The sequence below is a fragment of the Triturus cristatus genome, chromosome 5_2 (genome assembly GCF_964204655.1).
Source record: "Triturus cristatus chromosome 5_2, aTriCri1.1, whole genome shotgun sequence".
NCBI classification, from domain to species: domain Eukaryota; kingdom Metazoa; phylum Chordata; class Amphibia; order Caudata; family Salamandridae; genus Triturus; species Triturus cristatus.
In genome coordinates, this window is record NC_140588.1 from 265423297 (window position 1) to 265439768 (window position 16472).

The window sequence follows — 16472 nt, forward strand, 5'->3', positions numbered from 1 at the left end:
TGGACAGCATTAGCAGAGGAAGAAAGGAGCCGAACTGCAGGTTCGGGGCTCGGGGATAAAGTTAAACTGTTACCAGGTTTACTAGTACAGGTACTGCCACGTTTATTAACTACAAAAAAGGAAGATTGGGGTGCAATCACAGCCTGCAAACAAAAGCAAGATGAAGACACAAGCGATTATTATGCTCGATTTGAAAAATGTTTTGGTATAAATAGTGGTATAAAAGCAAGTAGTGACTCATATCCACATCTATTTGTGACAAAATTAGTGGAAAATGCATTGCCCCCAGTGAAGAATAGAATATTGAAATTCGAGAGTACCTGGCAAAGTAACACTCCGTCGCAAATGCTACAAATGTTACAGTATCATCACAATAGAATTAGGGATGAACAAGAACACGAGCATAGACGCATGAAGGATACAAAAATGAAAATGCTAGTTTCTCAGACAGTACCAGCAGATGGTCACAAAAAGGGTGTGACACATTCTGGTGATTCTGCAGTTCCTGTAAAAGGAACCTGCAATTACTGTAAACAACTAGGCCATTATGTACATGATTGTCCAGTCCTGAAACGTAATATAGCTACGGGTATTGCAAAAGAGAGACCACGATTAGTTAGACAAGATCAGAATGAACAAGGAGCTATGCAGCATGGACAGTCCATGCCAATTCAGCAACAGTCCATGCCAGCCTCACAGCAACCCATACAGTTTGTGCCAGCTGCACCACCGTTGCCTGCTCCTGCCACACAAACAACAACACGACAAATGTATCAGACTGCACAGTATGAATACCCTGAATATCAGCATTACGCATGAACCAGCCTAGAGAGGGAAGTTGACTTACCGCTTATCGAGATTCCTGTAGATCAAGAAGGACCTTATGTACATAGTGAATTATTAGGTCAAGATAGAAAATTCTTACTCGATACAGGGGCAAGTCGAACAACTATAAAACGTAGTGAAGTTCCAGGGGCACCCCTCTCAGGCTCTCAAAATGTTTCCCTTGGTTTTTCGGGAAAACCTATTGTTAATGAAGTATCACAGCCTCTACCACTTACGATAGGACCTTTGACACGAACTACAGATTTATTGCTTACTAAATCATGCCCAGAAAATCTGTTAGGAATTAAAACTCTGAAAGCACTAGGAGCCATAATATGTTGTTCTCCGGAAGGAGTAAGGTTGTTTTTGCGGGATTTTAAAGGTCACTATGTGTCTAGAGACATGGATCCCCGACTACAGACTTTACCAGTACATCTATGGGCACAAGGCCCTACGGATGTTGGCTGCATGAACATTACACCCTATCGAGTTACATTGAAAGCAGGAGTGGTACTACCACGAATGCGACAATACAAGTTACCGCATGATGCTGTAGTGGCTTTGCTGAAAATCATTGATGAGCTGATTGCCCAGGGAGTAGTTATAGAAACAGACTCCAATATATGTAATTCACCGATAATTCCGATTCTTAAACGAACTGACCCTACTGCCCCACCAGTATACCGATTGGTTATTGATTTGCGTGAACTAAACAAGTGTATTGTACCACAATTCCCTGTGGTCCCTGATATATCATCATTGTTGACAGCAATTGATTCCGAAGCAACATTCTTTACTGTAATTGATCTCAAGAATGCTTTTTTCAGCGTCCCAATAGATCCGGAAAGCCAATACTTGTTCGGATTCAGTTTAAATGGGCGCAGCTTTAAATTCTCACGCGCTCCCCAAGGATTTACAGAAAGCCCCAGCATCTACAGCCAAGCACTGAAACGAGAACTTGACAGTATCCACATGCCAGTCAATACTGCACTGCTTCAATATGTCGATGATCTGCTGATCACCGCAAGAAGCGAGCCAGAATGTGAAAAGGCTTCTCTGACAGTTTTACATTTCCTAGCCGACAAGGGGCACAAGGTGTCCCCTTCTAAGCTGCAATTCTGTGTTCAGCGAGTTATTTATCTTGGTCACTCGCTGTCCAAGGAGGGAAGGCAGCTTACACCAGATCGCATCCAGTTAATTGCTAACATGTCAATACCCCAGACACAGAAGGAGGTGCGGGCTTTCATAGGCCTCACTTCATATTGTAGGCAGTGGATCCCTCAGTACGCATTTCTAGCAAAACCACTCATTCAGTTAACCACACAGGAGGCAGCCACATCGACTGTTCTCCCTTGGACTCAGGAACATACACAAGCTTTTGAAAGCCTAAAGGAAGCTTTATGTCAAGCACCTGTTTTAGCAACGCCATGTTATAGCAAACATTTTACACTTTTTGTTACAGAACGCGAAGGTACTGCCTTGTCAGTACTCACTCAGGATCAAGCAGGATCACGCAAGCCATGTGCTTATTTTTCCAGTACATTAGATCCCGTAGCTCAGGCTTTGCCTGCATGCCTGAAATCAGTGGCAGCGACAGCTTTAGCAATCAGACAAAGCGATGCCATAGTATTAGGACACCCATTGACAGTACAAGTACCACATGCAGTAGAGGTTCTTGTGAACCGAACACAAACACAACACTTGACCATAGCAAGACTTACCGGTTATGAACTGACATTGTTTCAACCACACATAGAGATCCGACGGTGTAATACATTGAATCCTGCTACACTATTACCTGTAATTGGAACAGACCCACTAGCTCATGATTGTGTTGAAATCATTGAAATAAAGACGAAACCTAGACAAGACTTGACAGACGTTCCATTGTTAGATCCAGACCTGACGTTGTATGTAGACGGATCGTGCATGAGAACAAGTACAGGAGACTTAGTGGCCGCGTATGCAGTCACAACAGACACTGAAGTTATTGAAACAAATTGTATAGATACTTTGTCAGCCCAAGCAGCAGAACTTATTGCTCTAACACAAGCCTGTATTCAAGCCACAAATAAGAAAGTTAATGTATACACTGACTCACGTTATGCATTCGGAGTTGTACACGACTTCGGCGTGCTGTGGCGAGAGAGAGGTTATTTAACGTCCCATGGTGCCCACATTCAGCACGGACCCCTCATTCACGCCTTGTTAGACGCAATACATCTACCCACTGCTATATCGATTATGAAATGTAAAGCACACACGAAGGTTACTGATACCATTTCTCAAGGCAATGATTTAGCTGACAAAACAGCTAAACAGACTGCTCAGAATCGCACATTAGACATGACAAAGCCAATAGTTCAGACACCAACACAGTGTATGACAATTAAGGACCCCGCACTTGACGTAATTGACATACAGACACATGCCACAGCAGAAGAAATAAAGAAGTGGACTGAACTAGGAGGGATCCAGACAGATCAAGGATGGATGACGAAGGAGAAATCTGTATGGTTTCTCCCTGATTCCATGGTTCAAGTCATTATAGCTACAGTTCACAGTCCAGCACATTTAGGAGAGAAGGCTATGCTAGACAGCATTCAGCACATTTGGTTCAATAAACATTTACGAGCAGCAGCTAAACAAAAAGTTCGTACCTGTATGATATGTTGTCAGTTTAATCCAGGAAAGAGTGTTCCCGTAGAGCAGGGTGGATTTCAGCCTCCTGACCATCCTTTTGAAGTCCTCCAGATGGATTATATTCAGATGGAACGTTGTCGAGGATTCAAATATGTTCTCGTAGTTGTCTGCGCTCTCTCCCGTTGGACAGAGGCGTATCCCGTATCAGATTACACTGCCCCGACTACTGCCAAGCAGCTAATTAGAGAATTCTTCCCACGGTACGGTTTACCACGTGTTGTATATTCAGATAACGGTCAGCCTTTCTCATCCGAATTAATGAAACATGTCTCACTCTTGTTGGGATATCAGTGGAAATTCCACTGTGTCCGACACCCCGAGGCAGCAGGTCTCGTGGAACGACATAATCAACTTTTAAAAATCAGATTGTCTAAAATATGTCAGGAAAAGGGTGTGGACTGGATAGTAGCCTTACCAGTTGCGCTATTTTACATGAGGATGGTAGCACACTCTCGAACAGGGCTATCGCCTTATGAGGTGATCTTTGGTAGGCCACCGAATATGTGGGGGACGCCTATACCCCGTAAAATAACTGATGTTGACTGTAATATGCTGACAGATTACCTGGCTTCCTTGATGTCTGCACTACAATCTTGTCGTTCACAGGTAGTCGCAGCTTTTCCTGACAACACCGAGGTGAAACCTCATGACGTAATTCCCGGCGATTATGTTCTCGTCAGGAATTTTGATCGGAAAACCCAACTGGAGCCAAGGTGGAGGCTTCCTAAGTTGGTCCTGCTGACGACCAGAACAGCTGTGAAGATCGAAGGGAGGAAAGGCTGGGTGCATTCCAGCCATATAAAAAAATTTCATGGACTTCCTCCTGACACAAACAGTACTCCCCGTGTGTCTTCCCCCATTGACTCAAAGCTACCTTTGGCTGAGGCCAGTAGCACCGAACTCTATAAACAGAAACTCAGGTCCAGATCTAAACTGTCGGACGATTTGATTGTTTAAGTCCTCTCCAAGGTGAAGCGGTTGAATCTGTCCCGACATGTATCCCTTAGGTCTGAATCATGTAGAGTCCAGAATCATAATGAAACGACATGCTTATTGTAAATCACTGCGTAGCCACTGTATTGTGACTTTATTAATTTTGTTTTTCTTGAGTTTTTTAATAGTTACTGCAAGTATATTGTTGCATATGTATTATCCTGTTTCTAAACGTGCTTTCAATATAACTGATGAACATTCTTTTAGTGACTTACCCCCACATGAGTTGTCCTATAGACTTGCGCTGCGCAATAACACATTCATTAGTATGTTACATCATTCCCATCAGACTAGTAATGCCACCAATTGTTGGGTGTGTGGCCGACTCCCTCCCTATCAGAATACCAAAGGAGTTCTGCCTTTCTTTTCACATCCGTTCACACACAATGGCTCCTGTGGAGCATGGTTTAGTTTATTAAATTCCATAGACCCAGACACAGCAGTTTATCAACAACACTGGATATGGGGAAATCTGAATATAGTTTTATTCAAAGTCTGTCACCCCAATAAGGAGGGTCACCCCAGTAGAACAGGAACTGATTTAGAAAATGAAGTGTATAAATTAGGTAATTTTACGCCTAATCTTATGATTTTGAATGTCAAATCCGAAGTTGAACTAATTCTGCCCACTATGTCAGTATTTCCAGTTAAGGGTGAATTATGTGTGAGAAAAGTTGGTTCCATACATATGGGCCATAGCCAATGCGTTACTATAGTAGAATATAGTGATCAAGGTAAATCTTCATTTAGAGCTTCTCGCCATTCTTACTTCATATGTGGCCAGACGGCATATATGCGTCTGCCTCTAGATTGGGATGGTACCTGTTACATAGCATTCCTTTTGCCACCTGTTTTCCTAGCTCCCCCTGATTATTATCGAAATGTTCATTTAGTACACAATAGAGAGCGAAGAGATCTCCCAGTTGTCGATTATACTGAGACAGCATGGGACAAATATGTAGATTTCAATAAAGGTATCTTTCCCTATATAGGTACTATATCAAATAGTAAGCTGATACGCAGACTCACCAAGACTCTTGAAGCTGTAGTAAACGAGACTATAGCCGCCCTAGGCAATCTGACAGAGGAACAATCAGTGATGAGAATTGTTGTTCTCCAGAATCGTCTTGTCCTTGACGTCATCCTGGCCGATAGGGGCGGAGCTTGCAGGGTCATCGGATCCAGCTGCTGCATATTCATACCAGAAAATTCGCCATCTGTATATAAAGCTATAACACGCCTTCATAAGATTGTAAGCCAGATACACGAGAATCCAGGCACTTGGACGTGGTCCGGGTGGTTTTGGAGTGTGATATCAGCCTGGGGATGGAGAGTTCTATCCTTCCTAGGTATTGGCCTTCTCATACTATTCAGTTGCTGTCTATGTCTACAATGTGGACCAGCGATTTGTGGTCTGTGTGCCACATCGTGTATTCCACCACCAAGGTCTCGTTCAGAATGCCGGAAGAAGAAGGAAGAAGAAATGATGCTCCATGAGCAAATCGATGGAATGATGAAGATTGATGTCTCTTGAAGGGCAAGAAGGGGACAAGGAGGGAATGTGGAAATGTGGATTTTCCTGATCAGTTATGTCCCCTATCTTGGACCCCAACGGTTCTATATGCATGTTACAAGTACATGTATGTTCCCTCCAGTTCCAGTTTCTAAGACGCAAACATATGTGTGTCTTCCGTCGACATGTTCTCTGTCAGATCCGCCATCAATGGGCTGGATATTCGATTCCTAAGTATGAAAGGCCACCGACTTTATATGGCTAAGTTACTCCATTTTTACAGTTCAGGCAAGTAGGCCCGATTCTGTCCTCAAAGCCTTTCCCTGCTCTCTGTCTTTGACAGCTTCAGCTTGAGCTCGCATCTGTATCCATGAACTTTGTCCTACTCCCTGTGCAGCTAACAATGTCTGCCTCGGCCAGTTTTCGCCTGCCTGCCAAGAAGTTGTATTTCACCTTCGAATTATCTATTTTGCTCTTCAGCCGATGCATTCCTGTCAAGTGATTTAGGTAAACATTTCCTTTAGCTCACAAGCAAGGACTCAGCCTTTCCGTCCTCCTGCAAGTGATTCATAGCCCTGCTGCCATGGAAAGTTTTCTGCCCCTCGCATCTCATATAGACACTTAGACGCTTGTACACGCACACACAGTTAGTATAGAATAGATTCTGTCCGAGAGTCCTTCCTTGTGGATAACATAGTTCTCCAAACATAGGATGGTAGATATGATTTGGGATTAGGTTGACTTGACCCCCCAGACTTCTCGTCTCCACATGTAGAGCTAAATGTCAAGTCCCCTTCACCCCCTAGTTGCACGTCAATTACACGTCATGCTGCTGCGCGCGCATCTATGCCAAGTATTATCTTATAGATCCACCTATGTCTGATAATGCAAACCAATCATGTTTCTTTTATTCCTTATTACGCCTAGTTTCGATTACGTACCTGTTTTGTCACTCTTCTTATCAAATGTTACGCCTTCTACATTCGTTTCATTGTAATGCACTTATTATAAAAATACATGTCTGTCAATAAATTATTGTACTTCACTTCCTGAACCCTCGTGGTGACGGAACCTGAAGGCCGCGACTCGAGTCGGCCATTTTGAATGGAATAAAGCCCATTTAGAAAACCTCTTATACCACGGATTCTGCCTCTTGTTATTTTGAGCTATTTTACTTTATTTTAGGATTCCGTATGAAATTCAGTCCGGTATTTTATTTACCACAGTGGACCTGCAGTTTTGTACTTCCTACGTACTGCAGGCCACACGAACACTCCAGCACATGCACTGCATACTCAGTTTTGCACTTGAGCATCTTGGTGATGGGCACTGGATCCTTCTTAAAAGGGGTTTTATAAGTAGTTTTACTAGTACCATATTTGCACGCTTTGCAAGAGGTACACCTAATAAACCCCTTCCTGGAATTTAGCCAGGTTTTAGTCATGGTTATTTCAGGGCTACTTTTAACCAAGGTATCGCACATAGAATGTGCATTTCTGAAGTTTTTGTTGGGAGTTTTAGAAAGTAAAGCCCCAATTACTGGATCGTTGCGTACCAGTACCCAATTTTTGTTGACAATCCTACACAAAGACTGGTGCTGTCAATTGTAAGTCATTATTAGTCTGGAAGGTTGATTGGACTGGGCAGGGGTAGAATTAGTGGACTTGACTTTACTGACCAGTGCATCAGGTCTCGCTATCAGGCCAGTCTTCTTGATTGCATTGTCAATCGCTACAATAGAGTAACCCCTAGCCAGGAATCTGTCTCCTCTATCTTTCTGAGCCTTAATGCTAGCTTCATCCATGCTACAGATTTGCCTAATTCGCAGCATTTCCCCAAAAGGAATGCTGTGAATGAGGTGTTCTGGGTGGTGACTAGTCGCATGGAGCACTGAGTTACCCACCGTGGGCTTTCTGTGTAACCTTGTCTCCAGTCTCCTATTGTTAACAAACATCTCCAAATCCAAAAAACACACAGCTTCCTTGCTCATATGTGCTGTGAATTGTAAGTTAAGACTATTATTGTTGATCTGCTCAGTGGAATGGAGTGCTTGTTCTTCCGTACCTCTCCAGATCAAGAAAAGATCATCAATATATCTGTACCAATTTGACAAATTATTTAACCAGAATAGCAGCATCCACCTTGAGGACCTGTTCCTCCCACAGTCCCATATGAACACAGGCATAACTGGGGGAGAAACAGGCCCCAATCGCTACCCCTCTAACGTGATGGAATATATATTCGAAAAAAGCCTGCACTTACGTTCCGTGGGGAATACTGTATTTATTACCTGGCAGCATTCATTTTGAAAAATAAGGAACAGGAACGCGTTTCGGTTGTCCTTGCAGCCTTTGTCAACCTGAGAAGTGCACATATTACTCCACATTTTTAAATGCTGCCCACAGGTGTTACTAATTACGACCCTTCAGCGACATGAAATATATAAATATATATATATATTTATAGGAGAAAATAAACATTTCTCCTCGTTTCGCCAAGTTAAGACCAGTTTTCCCTGATCTTAATTTTGGTGCTGCCCCATATTTACGCCACCCTTGTAAATATGGGGCAGCATCAAAATCAATAGATGTTATGGTGGAAGGGCCAAAGCAACTAAGTATAGCGTGAAAAGGTGCCTTATTTACAAGGCAGTGTTAAGCCATGTTAAGTGGCTTAACGCTGCCTTGTAAATAAGGCAAAGCCCCGAACGCCACCACAACATCCTGAAAAGTGAGGTTGTGGTGGCGATAGAGGCTTGTAAATATGCCCCAGAATGCACACATATATATATTTATCTGCACCATCCATTACTCCAGACATCCATCAAGGACCAGGCACAGACACCAGCTCCCTCCTTACAAATGATTTGTTTAACAAAGATTGGCCATTACGCATTTCAGTCACCAAGTGACCTTGTTCACATATGCGCTGCGCCGTAATGATTGCAGACTTGTAGTGACTACATGACATTGAAATACAATGAAAGACTATCTGCATTGTCTTTCTTTAACAATCACATTATCCCCCGAGGGGATATACATACATTGGGGCAGATTTACAAGCCCCTTGGGCCACTTTTGCGTCACTTTTAACATGGGAAAAGTGACGCAAAAGTGGCGCAAGGGGCTTGTAAATCTGCCCCATTGTGAACAAACATCAGTGCATCATGCATTAAATAAGCAACAAAAAAAGAGATGAAATGAATTAAAAGGAATTAAGAAACTGATAAGAATTAAATACATTTACATAATTAATCCATTATGTCCATCTGTGCCAATAGTCAGTTGACAATAAAATGTATTGGTGCCATGCAAATTATACTTCTTCGATAAGGCACTTTATTGGTGGCAACATCATGTGTCCCCCATTGGTTTGAAATACTTTCACATTGTATTACAAACAACTAAGTAGATGACCAGTTCATTGCTGTCATAAATCCTTTGGTATAACACATTTGAGCTCAAAGTGAGCAGAAATATTTAGTTACTCATTCACATGAGCAATCACTCATTTAGGCCCCAGTTATGTGTCTGGTGGTCCATGGCCTTCCAGACTTGTGGGGGAGCAGTGGTGACCGTTTCCCGACTGCCATGTTACGATATGGGCAGTGGGACCATCAAAGCCCTGTCGCAACTGACAGGGAACGGCCGTTCCCTGGCAATGTAGCAGGTGGTCAGGAGGCAGTAATATGCTTGGCAGGATCGCAGGGATAGGTTCTAGCCCATGAAAACACTGGTGGAGAGTAAACAAAGCGGACCTTACAGGGCCCCCTGGTGCCTTACGCCCAGCATGGACTTCTCAGTTCATGCCATGCAGGAACTGTTTTTTGCATTCCCATTGTGGTGCCCATTTTCAGGGCACCGCCATGGGAACATCAAAAACAAAAGCTCGTCAGAAAGGAGGAAACTCCAAATCTGGCAGGCAGTCTGATCACGGCTTTGGCGGTGCGGCTGATCCAGCACCTCACCACCAAAGTTTTAATCAGGTTCTTAGTTGGTGGATTTATTAATCCATTTCCAGCACGTAAGACAACTTTGAATTAACATACATTAATTTCAAAATAGCTATAGTACATCAGACTAGAGCCCCAGTGGCCAAAACTAATACTTCAAACATGTGATTCAGGGGTCCCTTTATCAACTCTCCCAGTGGCACACAAATTGCATTGTACCACTTTCATATCTGGTTCACTTATTTCATGGAGATCACATCACAAGTGCAGCATACCAAATTTCATTCATGTGGCACCATGACTCCTAACCGTCACCATAAGAAGAAAGTAAAGAACTATACAAAACAAAATTACTACCTTATTCCAGTCTCAAACTCCCAGCTGAGGGTAAAGTCCTACATGAACACTAAAAACTTCCTTTACAGTGGATTTGGCAGCTACATGACTTTTTTATAAAAATGAATGCAATTCCTATTATGGTATTCAAACCATTTGGAAATTTCGTATCCAAGTTGAGAAAGTACCTGCTCTCGAGTTGCCTAAGAGTTTGCTCCAGATTGCCTCCCCTGGGGTGTCTTGGGATTGCATCAATGACAATATGAAAGCCATTTAGCATCATTATTGTGCAAATCATTCATATGTAGGGCCACCGGATAGGACCAATCATTATTTATCAATTCCCTGAGGTGTTGGGGGGTTCGCTTGCGTACCTGGAGAATTGTGCAGCCCACTGTCACAGTTTAATATATAAATAGCAAACTCTGTTCTACAGTTAGATGAGCCCCTGACTTTGATGGGTTTGTCTATGATGGGTGTGCTGCACTCAATTGTGTTGCCCCGATGTACACATGCCTTGCATTTGTGACCTTTATGAAAGTCACTGGCTTTCTAAAGCCAATTACCTTGTTTTATGGCTTCAGGGCTACTTCGTACCAGATCGTCCTTCAAGGAGAACGCTCTCTGAAAAGTGATTAGTGGAGATTTTGAGATTTTGGAACAGTTAATCCTAGAGTCCGGCTCCCTCTTACTAAGTGCCAGCACTTTCTCAGGATACTTAACTGACTTTCCTGTTTGCTGTATGTTGTGATCAGTCGGATGACAGATTTGTCATCTTTCTGTTGCCCACTAGGGAAAAACAGATTCTCTTCTTTTCAGCTCCACTTTCACTACAGTTTATTAAAAGAAATTCTTTTGGGTTTCCCATCTGCATGAATCTACTCACCATCTCATACTTGCCAACATTCCAATTATTAATACAGCTGCAGTTCCTCCTCAATCTGAGCATCTCACCATATGGGATGCTTGATTTCAGTAGGTACAAGAGAAAATTGTGTGCATGGAGGGTGGAATAGTCAGCGGTCTTCTTTCTGAATAACCTGGTTTCAAACTTGTCATTCTTCATGAACAGCTGAACATCAAGGAAGTCAATTTCAGTCACACTAATGTGGCCCATGAAAAGCTAGTTTAGATTGTTCACATTGATTGTCTCAATGAATCTGGTGGCAGTCAACTGTGATAACAAATAAATTAAATATGAAGCAGAACTAGCACACAATGTGCTCATCCCATACAATACCATGGTCATTGATGAGCACCTACTCCTCCCACCAGCCCACATGCAAACATGCATAGCTGGGTGCGGAGCAGATGCCCATTGTCGTACCAATTAATTGCTTGAAAGTCTGGTTATTTAAAAGGAAGTCATTGTTTTTGAGACACCACTTCACAATTGACAATAACATCATCGTATGTTTGTACAGTGTCACAGGTCTGCTTCTCAGGAAATTTTCACTGCATGGATTCCATCATCGTGATTAATGCTCATATATAATGAGGTCACATCCAAAGTTATGAAAATGTATCTTTATTCCTGGGGATGTTGTAAATGCTCTTTAAGAAATCATCTGCGTCTTTAATGAAGGAAGGTGAATTGCGTACATATGTCTGCAGAAAATGTATGGCACTGTACTGATCCTATGCTTAAAATCTTTGAAAGAAAAGTAGACATTTGAGGCGAGAAGATTCAGAGTGTCACTGGTGTTTTAGGGTGCTCTGTAAAGGTTTTGCTCTCCACCTAAACTTGGGAACTACCCAGAGATAACTGTAAATATAACTGCTGAATTCCTATGATTTTGTGTGTGTAAAATCTGAGCATAACTATAATGTCCCTGTAACTTTAGTTTTTTTCAGTAAATGTCTTTTTTTCTATTAGTGTACAAGAGAGTACAAAAGTAACAAGAATAATAAACACAGATAATCCATTACAATATACCATAATTACATATTACATTTACAGCCCAAAATTGGTACTAGACAAGTACAGTTTTTCCAGCTTATTCTCTAAGACTGGATTTGATCATGCAGTTGATCGACAATGAAGCCTCCCAAACATCATAACCCTAAACATGTCACCCTATCCTTTCAACCAGTTTGATATAGGAGCCCAAACTTTTGCACCCCATTTTTGGGCAGTCCTGCCCTTAAGACCATACAGGCTAGTCTCCAAGTGATACATTGAGAGTATACAAGTCAACCATTAATGATAGGTTGGGGGGTCAGGTTTTAGTCACTCAGACGCAATGCAGATTCACACCACTGCCATAGCACCATATGCAAAATATTGATATTGCCAATGCTCTCCTGGTCATCAATCCCTAATAACACTCATCAAGGTATTAAATATACTTTCTGAACGAAGGTTGCTTCGAGAAAATTGCAAATTTCTTTTTTTTTTTTTAAATGAGTCAAGTTTAACACAGCTTTAACACAACACTTACAGTCACTGGAAGATGCCACCAGTGATGTCATTTAAGATGTCATTAGTGATGTCACTGACCATGTCATGAGTGATGTAATATGTGAGGTAATAGGCAGTGCATTGCCAGTGCGTAAGCTATAGTTAGCTCAGCTAACTATAACTGCTGAGTTTCACTGGTTTTCTACAAGTTAAATCTGAGCCTAACTATAATGTCTCTGTAATCTTTGATTTTTTTCAGTGAACTTCTAAGATTTTTTTAAATTATATTTCTTAACTATAACATCCCTACAACTTTTGTTTTTTCTGTGAATTTCTAGGTATTAATGCTACTTCCTAACTATAATGTCCCTGCAACCTGGGTATGTGAGAGGGTGTGTGAGTGGTTGTGTGGATGTGTATGTTGATGTGTGAGTGTGTGGTGGGTGTGTGAGTGCATGTGTGACTGACTTTGTGAGTCTGTGAGTAGGTGTATGAGTGACTGTATGGGTCCATGAGTGGCTGTGTGAGTAGTTGTGTGGGTGTTCAAATGGGTGTGTACATGTGTGAGTGGGTGTGTGAAAGCTGTGGGGCCTGTGAGGGGTTGTGAGCATCTGTGAGTGTATGTGTGAGTGGTGGTATAAGTGTGTGAGTAGTTAAGGGGAGGGTGAAAGGTGTATGGGTCTGTGAGGGTATGTGTGAGTGGTTTAAGGGATTGTGAGCATATTTGTGAGTGGATGTATGGGTGTTTTTGAGTGGGTGTATCAGTGCATAAGTCGGTTTGTGAGTGAGTGTGTGAGTAGGTGTGTGGGTCTGTGAGCAAGTGTATTTTCTTTAAAATAAGGGTCTGGTTCCAACCAAATCCAAATCCATGAGAATCTGTGTATCCTCGTGTGGTTAAAAAAAGATTTTTGTACAATTTCTTGCCCATGAGGGGTTCCTCACAAACCACTCCATTAGTCCATTAGGGTCAGAGTACCTCTTGCTCTGACCCCTTCTATCACTTTTTAATTACATTATTCCCACTGGCAAGTGAGTCCTCATTAACAAAATGGCGGCTGCAACTTGCCTCTCAGGTTTCGGTGAGCCAATCACAGCATTGCTATTGGTGTATGGATTCGTGAATCTGCAGAGAATCAGTGGAGGATCCATGTTCCTAGATATACAAATCCGGTTTCTGTTAATACCTCTAAAACTACTGAACAGATTTACACAATATGACAAAAAGGCCTCCTCCTGGACCAAGAGCTAGCTTTCTGCTAAATTCGGTGTATTTCTGTCCAGCGGTTCAGTCTCTAGTCATGTTCAAAATCCCTTTGGGAATAAACATGTGAAAATGCGTTTTGGGACCCCACTCCTTCTTATCATCCCCCACTTGACAGATCACCCAAATACTTTCCAGACAACAGCTGAAGTGAGCATCACATTTGTTTGGAAATGTTTTGTAAGATTCATCTACCGGAGCGAAAAATATAGGCAAGTCCAACAACACTTTTCTTGTGGAAACATGGTCCTTCCTATAACTACCTAGATTTTTGGAGGGTCCCATGTACTCCAGTAAGACCATAAAGGTGCTGAGCTGGAGTCCGTGGGAGAATCATGGAGGGACCAAACAGGAGGCCTCAGTGGGTCCTAATGGAATTTTGCAAAATTCGCACAACATGAGATTTGTTTTGGTTTAGTCCCAAAGTGGTCAGGGGGGCACAAGGTCAAAGTGTGAGGGTACTCCTTAAAATGGCAGCTGCAACATTTATGTTGATGTTGTGGCCAGCCAATCAGATTGCTTGGTCCAAACTGGTTCCAAGGCACCAAAGCGGCTGACAAGAAAAATAGCCCTCTTGGTCCATCTGAATGCTTTATTTTTTTATTTGCGGTACAGCTGAAGTCTTGCGGGACATCACTGAAACCAACAGTTAATATATCACTAACCTTCAAACATTAATTTCTCAAACACCACTGACTGTTTTTACACAAAATTACATAAAGCATGCTTTTCAAGAAACACACTAGCTTTCGGCCAAATTTAGCATTATGCTGTTCAGCCTTTTTTTCCAAAGTGCTTCCTACATTGCATGAGAAAAATATGTTTTGAGATCCCCCCTTTTTCTCAGCCCCTGCTTGATTGATCATTCCAAAACTTTCCAGTAATGCACTGAGGGGGATAAACTTTGTTTTGGAAAGTTTTATGGAGATTTGTCAAACTTTGTGAAAGATATTAGAAAAACAAAAAACATTCTTCCTAGGGAAACAGTGACCTAACTATAAGTACATGTTGGCAACAGGCCCTGTGTAATATATATGTATAGACAAACTGTGGTACTTAGGAACCACTATATACGGGAAGTCTTCACACAGTTCTGTGTCTTTTTCTTAAGATAAAGCACAGGAAATGCTCTTCCAGAAGGCATCATTGCTCATGGATTGTGATAGGAAAAGGCTTAAAGAGGACATGTCTACATTTGTTCCTGCTTCTGGACGTTTTGAACTCTCTAATAATGAAAGCAGTATTTCAATGTGTCTTTGTCAGATGCCATTAAGACATGGAAGGATAACTCTAGCCATGGCTATTCCCCTTCTTCTCCCACTTCTTGTGTCCCAAACCATTTAAACAAATATACACCATACATGTTGAATATCAAAATACAAATATCCCTTTTACAAAGGCCTGCTACCACAATCAACAAAACAGCACTTACTACGACATCTTAAACCATATAAAACATAAAACAAATAACTACTAGCCCCATAAACAATCATCGACTTTAAACAAGTCATGATTCAAACCATTCTAAAAATGCACCCCACATAGCTATACAAGGCTGTTACTCTCATTTCAATCAGAGTAAATGCCAACACTTGCCAAAATCTGCACTAAGTGTAGAATATGCAACAAACAGCCAATATGTCTTTGAAATAAAAAAAAATGAGTTCACTAGCCTGCGTCCCTGTCATAGAAGTAGGCAGCCACTACAACTTCCGAATAGAGAGTCCTTTATACCATCAAAATGAAGAAAAACATAGGGGCATATTTACAGGACGGCGATAGAAAATTATCGCCGCTTTTGCGTCCGTTTTCGGACGACAAGCGGCGATAATTTTATCGCCTAATTAGCAAGGTCACGCTAACGCGTGAAACCTTGCATTAGCACACACATTCTTAACGCCCAGCTTTGCATCTCTAATGAGATGCAAAGTGGGCGTTCCAACGTAGTAAAGTTAGGCGTCCTAACTGTATTGCTCCTAAACTGAGAAAAATCCTAACTTTAAGACTTTCAGCATTCACAGAAGGGATTTAGGAGTCCTAAAGTTAGGAGTCCTAACTTTTCTACTCCTAAACTGAGAAAAATCCTAACTTTAGGACTTTCGGTATTCACAGAAGGCATTTAGGAGTCCTAAAGGTAGGAGTCATAAATTTGCTACTCCTAAACTGAGAAAAATCCTAACTTTAAGACTTTCTGTATTCACAGAAGGCATTTAGGAGTCCTAAAGTTAGGAGTCCTTACTTTACTACTCCTAAACTGAGAAAAATCCTAACTTTAAGACTTTTGGTATTCACAGAAGGCATTTAGGAGTCCTAAAGTTAGGAGTCATAACTTTGCTACTCCTAAACTGAGAAAAATCCTAACTTTAAGACTTTCTGTATTCACAGAAGGCATTTAGGAGCCCTAAAGTTAGGAGTCCTTACTTTACTACTCCTAAACTGAGAAAAATCCTAACTTTAAGACGTTTGGTATTCACAGAAGGCATTTAGG